At 55.1% G+C, this 19,196-nt stretch overlaps 19 non-coding genes and 2 pseudogenes across 19 annotated transcripts; 15 read left to right on the top strand and 6 right to left on the bottom strand.

Annotated features, from left to right (window-relative positions):
• Positions 1-279: 279 nt before the first annotated feature.
• trnad-guc (transfer RNA aspartic acid (anticodon GUC)) lies at positions 280-351 on the bottom strand. The gene has a single exon. It is a non-coding gene; the product is annotated as a tRNA-Asp (tRNA).
• A 203-nt stretch (positions 352-554) lies between these two features.
• Positions 555-627, bottom strand: trnav-aac (transfer RNA valine (anticodon AAC)). The gene has a single exon. It is a non-coding gene; the product is annotated as a tRNA-Val (tRNA).
• Positions 628-761: 134 nt separating this feature from the next.
• Positions 762-875, top strand: LOC140349771 (U5 spliceosomal RNA). The gene has a single exon (XR_011924690.1). It is a non-coding gene; the product is annotated as a U5 spliceosomal RNA (small nuclear RNA).
• A 287-nt stretch (positions 876-1,162) lies between these two features.
• Positions 1,163-1,328, top strand: LOC140349659 (U1 spliceosomal RNA). The gene has a single exon (XR_011924583.1). It is a non-coding gene; the product is annotated as a U1 spliceosomal RNA (small nuclear RNA).
• Positions 1,329-1,493: 165 nt separating this feature from the next.
• Positions 1,494-1,685, top strand: LOC140349688 (U2 spliceosomal RNA). Its single transcript, XR_011924609.1, has one exon. It is a non-coding gene; the product is annotated as a U2 spliceosomal RNA (small nuclear RNA).
• An 843-nt stretch (positions 1,686-2,528) lies between these two features.
• On the bottom strand, positions 2,529-2,601 carry trnav-aac (transfer RNA valine (anticodon AAC)). Its single transcript has one exon. It is a non-coding gene; the product is annotated as a tRNA-Val (tRNA).
• A 134-nt stretch (positions 2,602-2,735) lies between these two features.
• Positions 2,736-2,849, top strand: LOC140349826 (U5 spliceosomal RNA). The gene has a single exon (XR_011924742.1). It is a non-coding gene; the product is annotated as a U5 spliceosomal RNA (small nuclear RNA).
• Positions 2,850-3,135: 286 nt separating this feature from the next.
• Positions 3,136-3,301, top strand: LOC140349644 (U1 spliceosomal RNA). The gene has a single exon (XR_011924569.1). It is a non-coding gene; the product is annotated as a U1 spliceosomal RNA (small nuclear RNA).
• Positions 3,302-3,466: 165 nt separating this feature from the next.
• Positions 3,467-3,658, top strand: LOC140349686 (U2 spliceosomal RNA). The gene has a single exon (XR_011924607.1). It is a non-coding gene; the product is annotated as a U2 spliceosomal RNA (small nuclear RNA).
• An 843-nt stretch (positions 3,659-4,501) lies between these two features.
• trnav-aac (transfer RNA valine (anticodon AAC)) lies at positions 4,502-4,574 on the bottom strand. Its single transcript has one exon. It is a non-coding gene; the product is annotated as a tRNA-Val (tRNA).
• A 134-nt stretch (positions 4,575-4,708) lies between these two features.
• LOC140349770 (U5 spliceosomal RNA) lies at positions 4,709-4,822 on the top strand. The gene has a single exon (XR_011924689.1). It is a non-coding gene; the product is annotated as a U5 spliceosomal RNA (small nuclear RNA).
• A 287-nt stretch (positions 4,823-5,109) lies between these two features.
• LOC140349658 (U1 spliceosomal RNA) lies at positions 5,110-5,275 on the top strand. Its single transcript, XR_011924582.1, has one exon. It is a non-coding gene; the product is annotated as a U1 spliceosomal RNA (small nuclear RNA).
• Positions 5,276-5,440: 165 nt separating this feature from the next.
• On the top strand, positions 5,441-5,632 carry LOC140349685 (U2 spliceosomal RNA). The gene has a single exon (XR_011924606.1). It is a non-coding gene; the product is annotated as a U2 spliceosomal RNA (small nuclear RNA).
• An 844-nt stretch (positions 5,633-6,476) lies between these two features.
• On the bottom strand, positions 6,477-6,549 carry trnav-aac (transfer RNA valine (anticodon AAC)). Its single transcript has one exon. It is a non-coding gene; the product is annotated as a tRNA-Val (tRNA).
• A 134-nt stretch (positions 6,550-6,683) lies between these two features.
• On the top strand, positions 6,684-6,797 carry LOC140349769 (U5 spliceosomal RNA). The gene has a single exon (XR_011924688.1). It is a non-coding gene; the product is annotated as a U5 spliceosomal RNA (small nuclear RNA).
• Positions 6,798-7,084: 287 nt separating this feature from the next.
• Positions 7,085-7,250, top strand: LOC140350307 (U1 spliceosomal RNA). Its single transcript, XR_011925168.1, has one exon. It is a non-coding gene; the product is annotated as a U1 spliceosomal RNA (small nuclear RNA).
• Positions 7,251-7,415: 165 nt separating this feature from the next.
• Positions 7,416-7,607, top strand: LOC140349684 (U2 spliceosomal RNA). The gene has a single exon (XR_011924605.1). It is a non-coding gene; the product is annotated as a U2 spliceosomal RNA (small nuclear RNA).
• Positions 7,608-8,451: 844 nt separating this feature from the next.
• On the bottom strand, positions 8,452-8,524 carry trnav-aac (transfer RNA valine (anticodon AAC)). Its single transcript has one exon. It is a non-coding gene; the product is annotated as a tRNA-Val (tRNA).
• A 134-nt stretch (positions 8,525-8,658) lies between these two features.
• On the top strand, positions 8,659-8,772 carry LOC140349828 (U5 spliceosomal RNA). Its single transcript, XR_011924744.1, has one exon. It is a non-coding gene; the product is annotated as a U5 spliceosomal RNA (small nuclear RNA).
• A 287-nt stretch (positions 8,773-9,059) lies between these two features.
• LOC140349661 (U1 spliceosomal RNA) lies at positions 9,060-9,187 on the top strand (annotated as a pseudogene).
• Positions 9,188-9,364: 177 nt separating this feature from the next.
• LOC140349745 (U2 spliceosomal RNA) lies at positions 9,365-9,464 on the top strand (annotated as a pseudogene).
• Positions 9,465-19,196: the final 9,732 nt, after the last annotated feature.

Raw genomic sequence — 19,196 nt, 5'->3', positions numbered from 1 at the left:
TTGAGTGGCCCCTTTGTGGAGTACAGTACATGTGACTAGTTGTTTTTTTTTTTTTTGGGGGGGGGTCAAACGCAACACCGACTTTCAAACCCATCCTCGACAAGTAAAGTCTTCGCATGAGGGCGTGCTTCTGCCCGGTTTCGAGCCGGGGACCTTTTGCGTGTGAGGTAAACGTGATAACCGCTACACTACAGAAGCGATAGTGTAGCGCAGGTACGTTGGTGGGACAAGTCCTCAGCGTCAGTGCAACGCTTTCGTGCTGGGTAAAACGCACTTTCTCTCCCCGTCTGGGAATCGAACCCAGGTCTTCCGCGTGACAAGCGGAGATACTGTCCACTATACTAACGAGGACATATGGGGCTGCAGGGGGGCCCCTTTTTTTTTTTTTTTTTTTTTGGGGCGTGTGTGTCGGTGTCTTTTTCCCCCGATCTCTGTGATGAAAAGTTTGAAGGACTACGCCGACAATTCCGCCGCTCCTCCCTCTTTTCTAGGAATAAACCATCGAGTTTGGAATGAACCGTGTCAAAGATTGAAGCAAACATAAAAGGAGGCTTTGTTTCTGCCCGGTTTCGAGCCGAGGACCTTTCGCGCGTTAGGCGAACGTGATAACCGCTACACTACAGAAACGACGTGCGAGCCTGTCGTGTCCCTTTTGCCGCGCGACCGCCGATGCAAATGAGCGCGTGAACAGAAGTACACTGCCCGTGATGAAGCCCCGTGTGCCCTCAAGTACTGGACGCCGTGTGGCGCTGCAACGTGGCACTCTTGTTTCTCTTCAGAGCGTATAAATCTTTCGCCTTTTACTAAAGATTTCCGTGGAGAGGGACAACAAGAGATCTTTCCAATTTTTTGATGCCCTGCTTCAATGCGGGGCTTTTCTACCTATGTCTAAAGCAAGCAAGCGGTCATCCTCCAAGAGCAAAGGTTGTGTCTTGTCGGCCTTTAAACATGCCCTTGCGTACCCTCCGTTTGGCATCCCGTGTTCAAGAACTTTAAAAGTAAAAAAGAGTGCTTAGAACGCACAGACTTGCGTGTGTATCGCTGCCGTTTAACCTGGGGCTCAATCGTCGGGTGGAAGCTGGTCCATGCAAATGGCCGGAAGGACCATGCTGCCACATTGCCTCTTCCAGGGCCTGGGCCTTGGCTCGGAGCGGAGCAACTCATACTTACCTGGCAGGGGCGACACCATGATCAGGAAGGTGGTTAACCCAGGGCGAGGCTCGTCCATTGGACAAACAGGATGTGCTGACCCCTGTGAATTCCCCAAATGTGGGAATCTCAACTGCATAATTTCTGCTAGTGGGGGACTGCGTTCGCGCTCTCCCCTCTTGTTTTTTGTCAGAGGAAAAAAAAAAAAACCCAAAGGGTCGTTTCCATGTACGCCGCTCGCGCTCCGGCCCCTCCGCCGGGCGCTTTGCGCGGGCGCCGCTTTGGACCGTTGACGGGAGGGTCAGCGTGGGGAGAGCTCACTGCTCCCCGAACCCATTGTGGGCATCGCTTCTCGGCCTTTTGGCTAAGATCAAGTGTAGTATCTGTTCTTATCAGTTTAATATCTGATACGTCCCCTACCCGGGGACCGTATATTAAATTGATTTTTGGACCAGGGAGATGGAATTTGGGGCTTGCTCCGTCCACTCCACGCATCGGCTCGGTATTGCAGTACCTCCGAGAACGGTGCACCTCCTCTCTCAGGTTAAAAAAAGTCATTCAGTTTGTTTTCGCCGTCACGTTACATGCAAATGTGCCATCATACCCTCATGTTAAACGCTTCCTTGCCGTTTGTCTGCTCCGGAAGTGGACAAAAATTCTCGGAGACGTTTTGAGTGGAAGGGCTGGATATTTCAAATCTCCCGCCAAAAGCCCTGACTGGAGAAGAGGGGGAGTGAAGGTGAAGTATCTGTTCCTAAACCCAACCCCCTTGGGAGGTAGCCCATTCCACGTAAACCCTTGTGCAAAATAGGCCACCTTTGGAATTTGAGTGGCCCCTTTGTGGAGTACAGTACATGTGACTAGTTGTTTTGTTTTTTTTTGGGGGGGGGTCAAACGCAACACCGACTTTCAAACCCATCCTCGACAAGTAAAGTCTTCGCATGAGGGCGTGCTTCTGCCCGGTTTCGAGCCGGGGACCTTTGGCGTGTGAGGCAAACGTGATAACCGCTACACTACAGAAGCGATAGTGTAGCGCAGGTACGTTGGTGGGACAAGTCCTCAGCGTCAGTGCAACGCTTTCGTGCTGGGTAAAACTCACTTTCTCTCCCCGTCTGGGAACCGAACCCAGGTCTTCCGCGTGACAAGCGGAGATACTGTCCACTATACTAACGAGGACATATGGGGCTGCAGGGGGGCCCCTTTTTTTTTTTTTTTTTTTTTGGGGCGTGTGTGTCGGTGTCTTTTTCCCCCGATCTCTGTGATGAAAAGTTTGAAGGACTACGCCGACAATTCCGCCGCTCCTCCCTCTTTTCTAGGAATAAACCATCGAGTTTGGAATGAACCGTGTCAAAGATTGAAGCAAACATAAAAGGAGGCTTTGTTTCTGCCCGGTTTCGAGCCGAGGACCTTTCGCGCGTTAGGCGAACGTGATAACCGCTACACTACAGAAACGACGTGCGAGCCTGTCGTGTCCCTTTTGCCGCGCGACCGCCGATGCAAATGAGCGCGTGAACAGAAGTACACTGCCCGTGATGAAGCCCTGTGTGCCCTCAAGTACTGGACGCCGTGTGGCGCTGCAACGTGGCACTCTTGTTTCTCTTCAGAGCGTATAAATCTTTCGCCTTTTACTATAGATTTCCGTGGAGAGGGACAACAAGAGATCTTTCCAATTTTTTGATGCCCTGCTTCAATGCGGGGCTTTTCTACCTATGTCTAAAGCAAGCGAGCGGTCATCCTCCAAGAGCAAAGGTTGTGTCTTGTCGGCCTTTAAACATGCCCTTGCGTACCCTCCGTTTGGCATCCCGTGTTCAAGAACTTTAAAAGTAAAAAGAGTGCTTAGAACGCACAGACTTGCGTGTGTATCGCTGCCGTTTAACCTGGGGCTCAATCGTCGGGTGGAAGCTGGTCCATGCAAATGGCCGGAAGGACCATGCTGCCACATTGCCTCTTCCAGGGCCTGGGCCTTGGCTCGGAGCGGAGCAACTCATACTTACCTGGCAGGGGCGACACCATGATCAGGAAGGTGGTTCACCCAGGGCGAGGCTCGTCCATTGCACAAACAGGATGTGCTGACCCCTGTGAATTCCCCAAATGTGGGAATCTCAACTGCATAATTTCTGCTAGTGGGGGACTGCGTTCGCGCTCTCCCCTCTTGTTTTTTGTCAGAGGAAAAAAAAAAAAACCCAAAGGGTCGTTTCCATGTACGCCGCTCGCGCTCCGGCCCCTCCGCCGGGCGCTTTGCGCGGGCGCCGCTTTGGACCGTTGACGGGAGGGTCAGCGTGGGGAGAGCTCACTGCTCCCCGAACCCATTGTGGGCATCGCTTCTCGGCCTTTTGGCTAAGATCAAGTGTAGTATCTGTTCTTATCAGTTTAATATCTGATACGTCCCCTACCCGGGGACCGTATATTAAATTGATTTTTGGACCAGGGAGATGGAATTTGGGGCTTGCTCCGTCCACTCCACGCATCGGCTCGGTATTGCAGTACCTCCGAGAACGGTGCACCTCCTCTCTCAGGTTAAAAAAAGTCATTCAGTTTGTTTTCGCCGTCACGTTACATGCAAATGTGCCATCATACCCTCATGTTAAACGCTTCCTTGCCGTTTGTCTGCTCCGGAAGTGGACAAAAATTCTCGGAGACGTTTTGAGTGGAAGGGCTGGATATTTCAAATCTCCCGCCAAAAGCCCTGACTGGAGAAGAGGGGGAGGGAAGGTGAAGTATCTGTTCCTAAACCCAACCCCCTTGGGAGGTAGCGCATTCCACGTAAACCCTTGTGCAAAATAGGCCACCTTTGGAATTTGAGTGGCCCCTTTGTGGAGTACAGTACATGTGACTAGTTGTTTTGTTTTTTTTTTGGGGGGGGGTCAAACGCAACACCGACTTTCAAACCCATCCTCGACAAGTAAAGTCTTCGCATGAGGGCGTGCTTCTGCCCGGTTTCGAGCCGGGGACCTTTGGCGTGTGAGGCAAACGTGATAACCGCTACACTACAGAAGCGATAGTGTAGCGCAGGTACGTTGGTGGGACAAGTCCTCAGCGTCAGTGCAACGCTTTCATGCTGGGTAAAACGCACTTTCTCTCCCCGTCTGGGAATCGAACACAGGTCTTCCGCGTGACAAGCGGAGATACTGTCCACTATACTAACGAGGACATATGGGGCTGCAGGGGGGCCCCTTTTTTTTTTTTTTTTTTTTGGGGCGTGTGTGTCGGTGTCTTTTTCCCCCGATCTCTGTGATGAAAAGTTTGAAGGACTACGCCGACAATTCCGCCGCTCCTCCCTCTTTTCTAGGAATAAACCATCGAGTTTGGAATGAACCGTGTCAAAGATTGAAGCAAACATAAAAGGAGGCTTTGTTTCTGCCCGGTTTCGAGCCGAGGACCTTTCGCGCGTTAGGCGAACGTGATAACCGCTACACTACAGAAACGACGTGCGAGCCTGTCGTGTCCCTTTTGCCGCGCGACCGCCGATGCAAATGAGCGCGTGAACAGAAGTACACTGCCCGTGATGAAGCCCCGTGTGCCCTCAAGTACTGGACGCCGTGTGGCGCTGCAACGTGGCACTCTTGTTTCTCTTCAGAGCGTATAAATCTTTCGCCTTTTACTAAAGATTTCCGTGGAGAGGGACAACAAGAGATCTTTCCAATTTTTTGATGCCCTGCTTCAATGCGGGGCTTTTCTACCTATGTCTAAAGCAAGCAAGCGGTCATCCTCCAAGAGCAAAGGTTGTGTCTTGTCGGCCTTTAAACATGCCCTTGCGTACCCTCCGTTTGGCATCCCGTGTTCAAGAACTTTAAAAGTAAAAAAGAGTGCTTAGAACGCACAGACTTGCGTGTGTATCGCTGCCGTTTAACCTGGGGCTCAATCGTCGGGTGGAAGCTGGTCCATGCAAATGGCCGGAAGGACCATGCTGCCACATTGCCTCTTCCAGGGCCTGGGCCTTGGCTCGGAGCGGAGCAACTCATACTTACCTGGCAGGGGCGACACCATGATCAGGAAGGTGGTTAACCCAGGGCGAGGCTCGTCCATTGGACAAACAGGATGTGCTGACCCCTGTGAATTCCCCAAATGTGGGAATCTCAACTGCATAATTTCTGGTAGTGGGGGACTGCGTTCGCGCTCTCCCCTCTTGTTTTTTGTCAGAGGAAAAAAAAAAAAACCCAAAGGGTCGTTTCCATGTACGCCGCTCGCGCTCCGGCCCCTCCGCCGGGCGCTTTGCGCGGGCGCCGCTTTGGACCGTTGACGGGAGGGTCAGCGTGGGGAGAGCTCACTGCTCCCCGAACCCATTGTGGGCATCGCTTCTCGGCCTTTTGGCTAAGATCAAGTGTAGTATCTGTTCTTATCAGTTTAATATCTGATACGTCCCCTACCCGGGGACCGTATATTAAATTGATTTTTGGACCAGGGAGATGGAATTTGGGGCTTGCTCCGTCCACTCCACGCATCGGCTCGGTATTGCAGTACCTCCGAGAACGGTGCACCTCCTCTCTCAGGTTAAAAAAAGTCATTCAATTTGTTTTCGCCGTCACGTTACATGCAAATGTGCCATCATACCCTCATGTTAAACGCTTCCTTGCCGTTTGTCTGCTCCGGAAGTGGACAAAAATTCTCGGAGACGTTTTGAGTGGAAGGGCTGGATATTTCAAATCTCCCGCCAAAAGCCCTGACTGGAGAAGAGGGGGAGGGAAGGTGAAGTATCTGTTCCTAAACCCAACCCCCTTGGGAGGTAGCGCATTCCACGTAAACCCTTGTGCAAAATAGGCCACCTTTGGAATTTGAGTGGCCCCTTTGTGGAGTACAGTACATGTGACTAGTTGTTTTGTTTTTTTTTGGGGGGGGGGTCAAACGCAACACCGACTTTCAAACCCATCCTCGACAAGTAAAGTCTTCGCATGAGGGCGTGCTTCTGCCCGGTTTCGAGCCGGGGACCTTTGGCGTGTGAGGCAAACGTGATAACCGCTACACTACAGAAGCGATAGTGTAGCGCAGGTACATTGGTGGGACAAGTCCTCAGCGTCAGTGCAACGCTTTCGTGCTGGGTAAAACGCACTTTCTCTCCCCGTCTGGGAACCGAACCAAGGTCTTCCGCGTGACAAGCGGAGATACTGTCCACTATACTAACGAGGACATATGGGGCTGCAGGGGGGCCCCTTTTTTTTTTTTTTTTTTTTTGGGGCGTGTGTGTCGGTGTCTTTTTCCCCCGATCTCTGTGATGAAAAGTTTGAAGGACTACGCCGACAATTCCGCCGCTCCTCCCTCTTTTCTAGGAATAAACCATCGAGTTTGGAATGAACCGTGTCAAAGATTGAAGCAAACATAAAAGGAGGCTTTGTTTCTGCCCGGTTTCGAGCCGAGGACCTTTCGCGCGTTAGGCGAACGTGATAACCGCTACACTACAGAAACGACGTGCGAGCCTGTCGTGTCCCTTTTGCCGCGCGACCGCCGATGCAAATGAGCGCGTGAACAGAAGTACACTGCCCGTGATGAAGCCCCGTGTGCCCTCAAGTACTGGACGCCGTGTGGCGCTGCAACGTGGCACTCTTGTTTCTCTTCAGAGCGTATAAATCTTTCGCCTTTTACTAAAGATTTCCGTGGAGAGGGACAACAAGAGATCTTTCCAATTTTTTGATGCCCTGCTTCAATGCGGGGCTTTTCTACCTATGTCTAAAGCAAGCAAGCGGTCATCCTCCAAGAGCAAAGGTTGTGTCTTGTCGGCCTTTAAACATGCCCTTGCGTACCCTCCGTTTGGCATCCCGTGTTCAAGAACTTTAAAAGTAAAAAAGAGTGCTTAGAACGCACAGACTTGCGTGTGTATCGCTGCCGTTTAACCTGGGGCTCAATCGTCGGGTGGAAGCTGGTCCATGCAAATGGCCGGAAGGACCATGCTGCCACATTGCCTCTTCCAGGGCCTGGGCCTTGGCTCGGAGCGGAGCAACTCATACTTACCTGGCAGGGGCGACACCATGATCAGGAAGGTGGTTCACCCAGGGCGAGGCTCGTCCATTGCACAAACAGGATGTGCTGACCCCTGTGAATTCCCCAAATGTGGGAATCTCAACTGCATAATTTCTGGTAGTGGGGGACTGCGTTCGCGCTCTCCCCTCTTGTTTTTTGTCAGAGGAAAAAAAAAAAAACCCAAAGGGTCGTTTCCATGTACGCCGCTCGCGCTCCGGCCCCTCCGCCGGGCGCTTTGCGCGGGCGCCGCTTTGGACCGTTGACGGGAGGGTCAGCGTGGGGAGAGCTCACTGCTCCCCGAACCCATTGTGGGCATCGCTTCTCGGCCTTTTGGCTAAGATCAAGTGTAGTATCTGTTCTTATCAGTTTAATATCTGATACGTCCCCTACCCGGGGACCGTATATTAAATTGATTTTTGGACCAGGGAGATGGAATTTGGGGCTTGCTCCGTCCACTCCACGCATCGGCTCGGTATTGCAGTACCTCCGAGAACGGTGCACCTCCTCTCTCAGGTTAAAAAAAGTCATTCAGTTTGTTTTCGCCGTCACGTTACATGCAAATGTGCCATCATACCCTCATGTTAAACGCTTCCTTGCCGTTTGTCTGCTCCGGAAGTGGACAAAAATTCTCGGAGACGTTTTGAGTGGAAGGGCTGGATATTTCAAATCTCCCGCCAAAAGCCCTGACTGGAGAAGAGGGGGAGGGAAGGTGAAGTATCTGTTCCTAAACCCAACCCCCTTGGGAGGTAGCCCATTCCACGTAAACCCTTGTGCAAAATAGGCCACCTTTGGAATTTGAGTGGCCCCTTTGTGGAGTACAGTACATGTGACTAGTTGTTTTGTTTTTTTTTGGGGGGGGGTCAAACGCAACACCGACTTTCAAACCCATCCTCGACAAGTAAAGTCTTCGCATGAGGGCGTGCTTCTGCCCGGTTTCGAGCCGGGGACCTTTGGCGTGTGAGGCAAACGTGATAACCGCTACACTACAGAAGCGATAGTGTAGCGCAGGTACGTTGGTGGGACAAGTCCTCAGCGTCAGTGCAACGCTTTCGTGCTGGGTAAAACGCACTTTCTCTCCCCGTCTGGGAACCGAACCCAGGTCTTCCGCGTGACAAGCGGAGATACTGTCCACTATACTAACGAGGACATATGGGGCTGCAGGGGGGCCCCTTTTTTTTTTTTTTTTTTTTTTGGGGCGTGTGTGTCGGTGTCTTTTTCCCCCGATCTCTGTGATGAAAAGTTTGAAGGACTACGCCGACAATTCCGCCGCTCCTCCCTCTTTTCTAGGAATAAACCATCGAGTTTGGAATGAACCGTGTCAAAGATTGAAGCAAACATAAAAGGAGGCTTTGTTTCTGCCCGGTTTCGAGCCGAGGACCTTTCGCGCGTTAGGCGAACGTGATAACCGCTACACTACAGAAACGACGTGCGAGCCTGTCGTGTCCCTTTTGCCGCGCGACCGCCGATGCAAATGAGCGCGTGAACAGAAGTACACTGCCCGTGATGAAGCCCCGTGTGCCCTCAAGTACTGGACGCCGTGTGGCGCTGCAACGTGGCACTCTTGTTTCTCTTCAGAGCGTATAAATCTTTCGCCTTTTACTAAAGATTTCCGTTGAGAGGGACAACAAGAAATCTTTCCAATTTTTTGATGCCCTGCTTCAATGCGGGGCTTTTCTACCTATGTCTAAAGCAAGCAAGCGGTCATCCTCCAAGAGCAAAGGTTGTGTCTTGTCGGCCTTTAAACATGCCCTTGCGTACCCTCCGTTTGGCATCCCGTGTTCAAGAACTTTAAAAGTAAAAAAGAGTGCTTAGAACGCACAGACTTGCGTGTGTATCGCTGCCGTTTAACCTGTGGCTCAATCGTCGGGTGGAAGCTGGTCCATGCAAATGGCCGGAAGGACCATGCTGCCACATTGCCTCTTCCAGGGCCTGGGCCTTGGCTCGGAGCGGAGCAACTCATACTTACCTGGCAGGGGCGACACCATGATCAGGAAGGTGGTTCACCCAGGGCGAGGCTCGTCCATTGCACAAACAGGATGTGCTGACCCCTGTGAATTCCCCAAATGTGGGAATCTCAACTGCGTTCGCGCTCTCCCCTCTTGATTTTTGTCAGAGGAAAAAAAAAAAAACCAAAGGGTCGTTTCCATGTACGCCGCTCGCGCTCCGGCCCCTCCGCCGGGCGCTTTGCGCGGGCGCCGCTTTGGACCGTTGACGGGAGGGTCAGCGTGGGGAGAGCTCACTGCTCCCCGAACCCATTGTGGGCATCGCTTCTCGGCCTTTTGGCTAAGATCAAGTGTAGTATCTGTTCTTATCAGTTTAATATCTGATACGTCCCCTACCCGGGGACCGTATATTAACCCTTTAGGCGCCAGAGATTATGGATGAAATAAATGTATAAATAAAAAACTTCCTGAGATACAGAGAACTGAAGCCGGGGCACAGCTCTGGGTCGGCAGTGCCCCTGGAGACCCGTAGAAGCTCCACACTCCAGTTGATTCTTGGATAAAAGGGCACCCAGCCGGTCTCGAACTCGCGTGAGGCGGAGCAGGGATCATCCACCCCGCACACGGCCAGACTTTGCCCGGCCAGGGAGCACCTTCTGCGGGTCGGAGGCTCCGGGTCGGAGCCCCTGGAGCCTGGAGCCCTCACCGGGCCCCGAACTCGGCTGCCGGAGGCAGTGCAGTGCCTCATGGATAAAAGGGCACCCAGCCGGTCTCGAACTCGCGTGAGGCAGAGCAGGGATCATCCACCCCGCACACGGCCAGACTTTGCCCGGCCAGGGAGCACCTTCTGCGGGTCGGAGGCTCCGGGTCGGAGCCCCTGGAGCCTGGAGCCCTCACCGGGCCCCGAACTCGGCTGCTGGAGGCAGTGCAGTGCCTCATGGATAAAAGGGCACCCAGCCGGTCTCGAACTCGCGTGAGGCGGAGCAGGGATCATCCACCCCGCACACGGCCAGACTTTGCCCGGCCAGGGAGCACCTTCTGCGGGTCGGAGGCTCCGGGTCGGAGCCCCTGGAGCCTGGAGCCCTCACCGGGCCCCGAACTCGGCTGCCGGAGGCAGTGCAGTGCCTCATGGATAAAAGGGCACCCAGCCGGTCTCGAACTCGCGTGAGGCGGAGCAGGGATCATCCACCCCGCACACGACCAGACTTTGCCCGGGGAAGGGCCACTCTGGCTGGGCATGGCCCCCACTGAGCACCCCCTGGAACCCCTGGAGCCCCCGGAGCACCTCCAGAGCCACCCCCCACTCCTCCAGACTCTGCCCGGGGAAGGGACACTCTGGCTGGGCATGGCCTCCACTGAGCACCCTCTGGAGCCCCCAGAGCACCTCCAGAGCCACCCCCCACTCTCCCCAGACTATGCCCGGGGAAGGGCCACTCTGGCTGGGCATGGCCTCCGCTGAGCACCCCCTGGAGCCCCCGGAGCACCTCCAGAGCCACCCCCCACTCTCCCCAGACTCACCCCGGGGAAGGGCCACTCTGGCTGGGCATGGCCTCCGCTGAGCACCCCCTGGAACCCCTGGAGCCCCCGGAGCACCTCCAGAGCCACCCCCCACTCCTCCAGACTCTGCCCGGGGAAGGGACACTCTGGCTGGGCATGGCCTCCACTGAGCACCCCCTGGAGCCCCCGGAGCACCTCCAGAGCCACCCCCCACTCTCCCCAGACTATGCCCGGGGAAGGGCCACTCTGGCTGGGCATGGCCTCCGCCGAGCACCCCCTGGAGCCCCCGGAGCACCTCCAGAGCCACCCCCCACTCTCCCCAGACTATGCCCGGGGAAGGGCCACTCTGGCTGGGCATGGCCTCCGCTGAGCACCCCCTGGAGCCCCCGGAGCACCTCCAGAGCCACCCCCCACTCTCCCCAGACTCACCCCGGGGAAGGGCCACTCTGGCTGGGCATGGCCTCCGCTGAGCACCCCCTGGAACCCCTGGAGCCCCCGGAGCACCTCCAGAGCCACCCCCCACTCCTCCAGACTCTGCCCGGGGAAGGGACACTCTGGCTGGGCATGGCCTCCACTGAGCACCCCCTGGAGCCCCCGGAGCACCTCCAGAGCCACCCCCCACTCTCCCCAGACTATGCCCGGGGAAGGGCCACTCTGGCTGGGCATGGCCTCCGCCGAGCACCCCCTGGAGCCCCCGGAGCACCTCCAGAGCCACCCCCCACTCTCCCCAGACTCACCCCGGGGAAGGGCCACTCTGGCTGGGCATGGCCTCCGCTGAGCACCCCCTGGAACCCCTGGAGCCCCCGGAGCACCTCCAGAGCCACCCCCCACTCCTCCAGACTCTGCCCGGGGAAGGGACACTCTGGCTGGGCATGGCCTCCACTGAGCACCCCCTGGAGCCCCCGGAGCACCTCCAGAGCCACCCCCCACTCTCCCCAGATTCTGCCCGGGGAAGGGCCACTCTGGCTGGGCATGGCCTCCGCCGAGCACCCCCTGGAACCCCTGGAGCCCCTCCAGAGCCACCCCGCATTCCCCCAAACTCAGTCTGGGGACGGGCCACTCTTCCCCGGGTTGCAGGCTCTGGGACTCCGGGGATGACCACCGGGGACCAGGCCCTCCCTTCGAACCCGGGGACCCACACTTAAGCACCCCCACACGGGCTACACACCCTTGTTTCAGCCACCTGGAGGTCCGTGCCCTTGGTACTATACCATGGAAGTCCGTGCCCTTGGTACTCCGACTGGAGTACCAAGGGAACGGCCCAGCACTCACCACAGAGGCTCGCGCCGGCCCCGGCCCACCTTTCGTCCCTGGGTACCCACACTTAAGCACCCCAACACGAGCTACACACCCTTGGTGCAGCCCCCTGGAAGTCCGTGCCCTTGGTACTCTGAGCCACTTTAAAAGATAAAAAGCACCAGGACCCCAAGGCCCTGGCTCCCCTGTCCCCTACACCACACTTGGAGGCAGGGCCCTTGCCCTCCACTGGCTGCCCCCGCGCCCAATGTACTCCATAACCGAAGAAGAGAGGGGGACCCGGAGGCCGGCCTACTAGGGTAACAGGTTTAATATAGAGCCGGGGCTCTGGACCACAAATGCCAACAACCCCGCAGTGCGCAGGAGCCTTCGAAGCTGGATGAAACCAGAACGGGGCCCTACGATGGCGGTGACCAGCCAGTTGATAGCAAAGTGAGCCCTGGACAGGCGCTGCATTTGACAAACTCAGAGACGAGGAAGGGACCGGAGTCGGACCAAATATATCATCTGGCGCTGTGTCCAGCGTAAGGGTGAGCCAGCGCAAATCAGGACCACAAATGCCAACAACCCCGCAGTGCGCAGGAGCCTTCGAAGCTGGATGAAACCAGAACGGGGCCCTACGATGGCGGTGACCAGCCAGTTGATAGCAAAGTGAGCCCTGGACAGGAGCTGCATTTGACAAACTCAGAGACGAGGAAGGGACCGGAGTCGGACCAAATATATCATCTGGCGCTGTGTCCAGCGTAAGGGTGAGCCAGCGCAAATCAGGACCACAAATGCCAACAACCCCGCAGTGCGCAGGAGCCTTCGAAGCTGGATGAAACCAGAACGGGGCCCTACGATGGCGGTGACCAGCCAGTTGATAGCAAAGTGAGCCCTGGACAGGAGCTGCATTTGACAAACTCAGAGACGAGGAAGGGACCGGAGTCGGACCAAATATATCATCTGGCGCTGTGTCCAGCGTAAGGGTGAGCCAGCGCAAATCAGGACCACAAATGCCAACAACCCCGCAGTGCGCAGGAGCCTTCGAAGCTGGATGATGAAACCAGAACGGGGCCCTACGATGGCGGTGACCAGCCAGTTGATAGCAAAGTGAGCCCTGGACAGGCGCTGCATTTGACAAACTCAGAGACGAGGAAGGGACCGGAGTCGGACCAAATATATCATCTGGCGCTGTGTCCAGCGTAAGGGTGAGCCAGCGCAAATCAGGACCACAAATGCCAACAACCCCGCAGTGCGCAGGAGCCTTCGAAGCTGGATGAAACCAGAACGGGGCCCTACGATGGCGGTGACCAGCCAGTTGATAGCAAAGTGAGCCCTGGACAGGCGCTGCATTTGACAAACTCAGAGACGAGGAAGGGACCGGAGTCGGACCAAAAATATGGGCCGGCCCTGCCCCCCGCCCCGCGCAGAGCCATCGGACACGTTGAGGCTGAAGGGGACTGGCGCAGAGCCCTTGGGCCCAGGGGCTAAGCGCAGCCATCATCCTTCAAGCCGCGCCTCCTGCTGCGCGGGGGTGAGTGACAATGGGCTCGGACTGTGGTTCCGTCGGACGCGTTGAGGCTGAAGGAGACTGGCGCAGAGCCCCTGTAACAGGGGCTAAGCGCAGCCATCATCCTCCAAGCCGCGCGTCCTTCAGTGCGGGGGTGAGTGACAGTGGGCCTGGACTGTTGTTCCACCGGACGCGTTGAGGCTGAAGGGGACTGGTGCAGAGCCCCTGTGCCAGGGGCTAAGCGCAGCCATCATCCTCCAAGCCGCGCGTCCTTCTGCGCAGGGGTGAGTGACAGTGGACCCGGACTGTGTTCCCACCGGACGCGTTGAGGCTGAAGGGGACTGGCTCAGAGCCCCTGGCACAGGGGCTAAGCACAGCCATCATCCTTCAAGCCGCGCGTCCTTCAGTGCGGGGGTGAGTGACAGAGGGCCTGGACTGTTGTTCCACCGGACGCGTTGAGGCTGAAGGGGACTGGTGCAGAGCCCCTGTGCCAGGGGCTAAGCGCAGCCATCATCCTCCAAGCCGCGCGTCCTTCTGCGCAGGGGTGAGTGACAATGGACCCGGACTGTGTTCCCACCGGACGCGTTGAGGCTGAAGGGGACTGGCTCAGAGCCCCTGGCACAGGGGCTAAGCGCAGCCATCATCCTCCAAGCCGCGCGTCCTTCAGTGCGGGGGTGAGTGACAGTGGGCCTGGACTGTTGTTCCACCGGACGCGTTGAGGCTGAAGGGGACTGGTGCAGAGCCCCTGTGCCAGGGGCTAAGCGCAGCCATCATCCTCCAAGTCGCGCGTCCTTCTGCGCAGGGGTGAGTGACAGTGGACCCGGACTGTGTTCCCACCGGACGCGTTGAGGCTGAAGGGGACTGGCTCAGAGCCCCTGGCACAGGGGCTAAGCACAGCCATCATCCTTCAAGCCGCGCGTCCTTCAGTGCGGGGGTGAGTGACAGAGGGCCTGGACTGTTGTTCCACCGGACGCGTTGAGGCTGAAGGGGACTGGTGCAGAGCCCCTGTGCCAGGGGCTAAGCGCAGCCATCATCCTCCAAGCCGCGCGTCCTTCTGCGCAGGGGTGAGTGACAATGGACCCGGACTGTGTTCCCACCGGACGCGTTGAGGCTGAAGGGGACTGGCTCAGAGCCCCTGGCACAGGGGCTAAGCGCAGCCATCATCCTTCAAGCCGCGCGTCCTTCAGTGCGGGTGTGAGTGACGGTCCCATCTCCGGAGACAAGGCTTCCCCAGGCGCGGGGGAAGCCAGTCAGACTGAAGCCCCGCGCCTGGTGGGACCTCTGTCTCGGCCTCGCTTCCAACGTGTCCGGCGTGAGGTTAGCCGGAGCAAACCACAGCCGCAAAATGTAAACAAACCCGCAGTGCGCAGGAGCCTTCGAAGCTGGATAAAACCAGAACGGGGCCCTACGATGGCGGGTCTTGAGTGCCAATAGACCAAGCTCCTTGTCTGGTATACATAGAACCATGATTTGTACCATTTTCATGGTTGATTCACGGATGATCCCTGCTCCGCCTCACGCGAGTTGGACGGCTGGGTGCCTTTTATCCATGAGGCACTGCACTGCCTCCGGCAGCCGAGTTCGGGGCCCGGTGAGGGCTCCAGGCTCCAGGGGCTCCGACCCGGAGCCTCCGACCCGCAGAAGGTGCTCCCTGGCCGGGCAAAGTCTGGCCGTATGCGGGGTGGATGGCCCTGGGTCTGGGCGGCGCTAAGATCACGGAGCGGGTCACCTCCGCGTACAGCCCGTGGTCAGCGTGACACCGTGCTCTGCCCCGAGCAATCAGAGCAAACAGGAAGCTTCTGGAAGTGCCCGGGAGTCTGGTAAAATCAAGCCGAAAATAGACCCTCTCATGCCGGGTCTGAGCGGCACTTAGAGCCCGGAGGAGCGCGGAGCGCGGGGCTCCATTCAGAGGCTCCGTGATCCGCCTTACAACCAGCTCTCACCTCCGCGTACAGCCCGTGGTCAGCGTGACACCGTGCTCTGCCCCGAGCAATCAGAGCAAACAGGAAGCTTCTGGAAGTGCCCGGGAGTCTGGTAAAATCAAGCCGAAAATAGACCCTCTCATGCCGGGTCTGAGCGGCGCTTAGAGCCCGGTGGAGCGCGGAGCGCGGGGCTCCATTCAGAGGCTCCGTGATCCGACGCTCACCTCCGCACCTCCGAACCATGACTTGACATTACGGCTGTGAAGGAGCCTTGGAAGCTGGATAAAACCAGAACGGGGCCCATCGATCGCGGTTCTCGTGTGCCCGTCAAACGAGCTCCTTGCCCGGTATCCGCACAACCAGGAAATGTACCTGTTTCGATTGCGAAAAACGTCATTCTCAAAAACCGCCCGCCCCTCCCTCCCAGCATTACCATTTTGCACATTCCGCGTGAGAGCAGCGTAAGAATTTCTCGGGAGCAGCGTGATTTAGCCCGGGAATTTTGAGCTGAACGCTTATTCCCACGAGCCCAAAAAACGACTAAGTCCAACGGTATATAGTGTACTATTGCCGAAAAATGACAGAGTCTTTTCAGGTATAGTGTACTATTTCGGTTTTTACTCTAAGTCCCTCAGGGGCATATGGTGCTATACTCTGATGGTCAGATCACCTCCAGGCCCCAGGGGAGTGCTTTTCTGGGGGCAAACAGTGCACTGATGATGGGGGATTATTTCATTTTGCTCATTTTGGTGTTTTTTCACATTTTAACCCATTTTCACCCCTTTTGCTCACAACTTCATACTACGGCCCGGAAAAACGACAGAGTCCCTCGGGTATAGTGTACTATTGCCGAAAAACGACAGAGTCCCTCGGGTATAGTGTACTATTGCCGAAAAACGACAGAGTCCCTCGGGTATAGTGTACTATTGCCGAAAAACGACAGAGTCCCTCGGGTATAGTGTACTATTGGCTGGAAGCTCGGTTTTTTTTCTAAGACCAGCAGGGGTATATGGTACTATATTCTGGTGGTCAGATCACCTCCAGGCACCAGGGGAGTGCTTTTCTGGGGGCAAACTGTGCACTGATGATGGGGGATTATTTCATTTTGCTCATTTTGGTGTTTTTTCACATTTTAACCCATTTTCACCCCTTTTGCTCACATCTTCAAACTCGGGCCCTGATTACAAGTTCTGACCAAATGATGACAAACACGGTATTTTTATGTATTTTTTTCATTTTTTTTATTTTTCCAACTTATACATCCATCATTGGTGCCAGGCAGGTTGTGGAGAAAGCAGTGAAGAAAGGAGAGAGCCATCACAGAAAAGATGTCCATCCAGGGTCAAGGTACCCTGCACTTTTACATATCCAAATGACAGCATTTAAAGTTTTTTAGCGTATGGTATCTCTCGTTGCATGGAACCGCACAGAGGCCAACGCCACACTGACGGCACCTGTACTTTGTTTGCCGCCTGCCTTTGGTACGAGAGCGGTCAGAGCACACGGCGCAGTCTGGACGTCCCTCTGCTTGACAAAGCCAATGACGCTCTGTGAGTCTCTGTGGCATTTCACCCTCCGGTCTTGAGCGCCTTTCTTGTTTTTTGGAGTGATCAGCCAGTAATGCATCAATAATGTTCTGAATGTAAACCTTTAAAGGTTTGTGTGGGCCTGGAGTGGATTTGGTGTATATGATGTGTGAGTTGACAATACTTATGCTTATAATGGCATTGAATATGCGATGATACCATTTCCGGGACCTGTGTGGAAAGAGGTATGTCTTCATCCTCTGGTCAGCAGTGTCCACTCCACCCATGTAGGCGTTGTACTGGTCGACACATACAGGTCTTTTGATGTCACGGAAGCCAGTGTCATCTGTCTTGGATCGGATCCTCCTCTGAACACAATCATTTCCATGGACTGTGGACAACATGGTGAGACGTTTAGTATCGTGCCAAGCACAAGCCAGGAGTTTTCCCTTTCTGCAAAAAACTGGGTCATCTCCTTTTTTCAGCTGTAAGACACTTTTACCAAGGCATTTTGGCATCCCCAACCTGGTAATCCTTACCGTCCCACACAGTCCAGTTTCCAAATCTGCTAATTCATTTGCAATTACAGGCGAGGTATAGTAACTGTCCATGTAAATCTCGTGTCCTTTGCCCGTAAAGGGAGAAACCAACTCACGGACAACTGCGTGTGTTGCACTGATGTTGCTTGCATTATTTTTGTACTGTCCAGTGTGCATTGACCAGCGCAAAACATACCCTGAACAGCTTTCACTCAGGGCATACACTCTATAGCCATATTTGTCAGGTTTATTCGGAGAGTAACATTTTAGTGAAGATCTCCCCTTGAAAGCTATTGTCATTTCATCTAAAGAAAGCTCCTTGATTGGACTGTAAACTGCTGCAAATTTGGGAATAATCAAATCTATTATTGGGCGGACTTTGAACAGTTTATCGTGCCCGGGCTCGCCTGTTCTCACATAATCATTATTGTTGACAAAATGAAAGAACGAAAGAATGATTTCAAATCTGTTTCTTGACATTACATTTCCAAATCCAGGCGTTTGTGTAAGCCAAAATGTTCCCCAGTAATCCTCGATTTCAGGTTTCTCAACAAGGCCCATGGAGAGATGCAAAGCGAAGAAAGCTTTCATTTCGGTGACTGATACATCATACCACTCAAGAAATCTTGAATGTGGCTTCAGAATCATAGGTGCCATACACTGATGTGCATATCTATTTGTCTCATCAGTAATGAAAGTCCAAAACTGATCGGTCAGAAAGAGTGACAGAATATCAAATGGATTAGCATCCGTCAGATCCATCTCTCCTGTGTAGCCAACTGGGTCTTCAAAAGGTTTGATCCATGCCTCAAATACCTCGACCTCTCTCAGCATGTCCCAGCTCTCATCCACCGGGCAAGTTTTACTGCAGCCACTGGTTCCACTGGTTCCTCGCCTCCGTCTGTCCTTTGCACCTGTCCGTTGTTTCGAAGTCCCTTCATCTCCACTTGGAAATCCATCGTCACTCTCGGGGAGATAATACCCTTCAGAGTCAGAATCTGCTGTAAATTGCATGCCACGTGTACTTCCTCCAGCCATTTTTTTCCTTACCGGATCTGCCCTGGATCATACCTGGCTAATAAAGGGAAGTTGCACCGAACCGACCAATGACTGAAGTGATTCATTTTCTACTATTATTTCATTAATTTCCTTGTACGGTAAAGTTGCATTTCTGCGACTTTGGCGCTTAAAGGGTTAGAATACAGAGTTTTTGGTTTCAATACCTTATCATCTGCTGCCATCTTCTGTATTTTTTGTAAATAAAGGTGGACAAAAATAAATAAATATTTGACAAACGCCAAGCCTAGCCCCAAGCCCCAAGGACTGATAACCCTTTAGGCGCCAGAGATTATGGATGAAATAAATGTATAAATAAAAAACTTCCTGAGATACAGAGAACTGAAGCCGGGGCACAGCTCTGGGTCGGCAGTGCCCCTGGAGGCCCGTAGAAGCTCCACACTCCAGTTGATTCTTGGATAAAAGGGCACCCAGCCGGTCTCGAACTCCCGTGAGGCGGAGCAGGGATCATCCACCCCGCACACGGCCAGACTTTGCCCGGCCAGGGAGCACCTTCTGCGGGTCGGAGGCTCCGGGTCGGAGCCCCTGGAGCCTGGAGCCCTCACCGGGCCCCGAACTCGGCTGCCGGAGGCAGTGCAGTGCCTCATGGATAAAAGGGCACCCAGCCGGTCTCGAACTCGCGTGAGGCGGAGCAGGGATCATCCACCCCGCACACGGCCAGACTTTGCCCGGCCAGGGAGCACCTTCTGCGGGTCGGAGGCTCCGGGTCGGAGCCCCTGGAGCCTGGAGCCCTCACCGGGCCCCGAACTCGGCTGCCGGAGGAAGTGCAGTGCCTCATGGATAAAAGGGCACCCAGCCGGTCTCGAACTCGCGTGAGGCGGAGCAGGGATCATCCACCCGCA

This window comes from Eucyclogobius newberryi, unplaced genomic scaffold (assembly GCF_026437365.1).
Source record: "Eucyclogobius newberryi isolate DKJ021-1_F unplaced genomic scaffold, fEucNew1.0.hap1 SCAF_7, whole genome shotgun sequence".
Classification (NCBI taxonomy): domain Eukaryota; kingdom Metazoa; phylum Chordata; class Actinopteri; order Gobiiformes; family Gobiidae; genus Eucyclogobius; species Eucyclogobius newberryi.
Note: the sequence above shows the minus strand (reverse complement) of the source record. Positions and strands in the feature narration are given on the sequence as shown.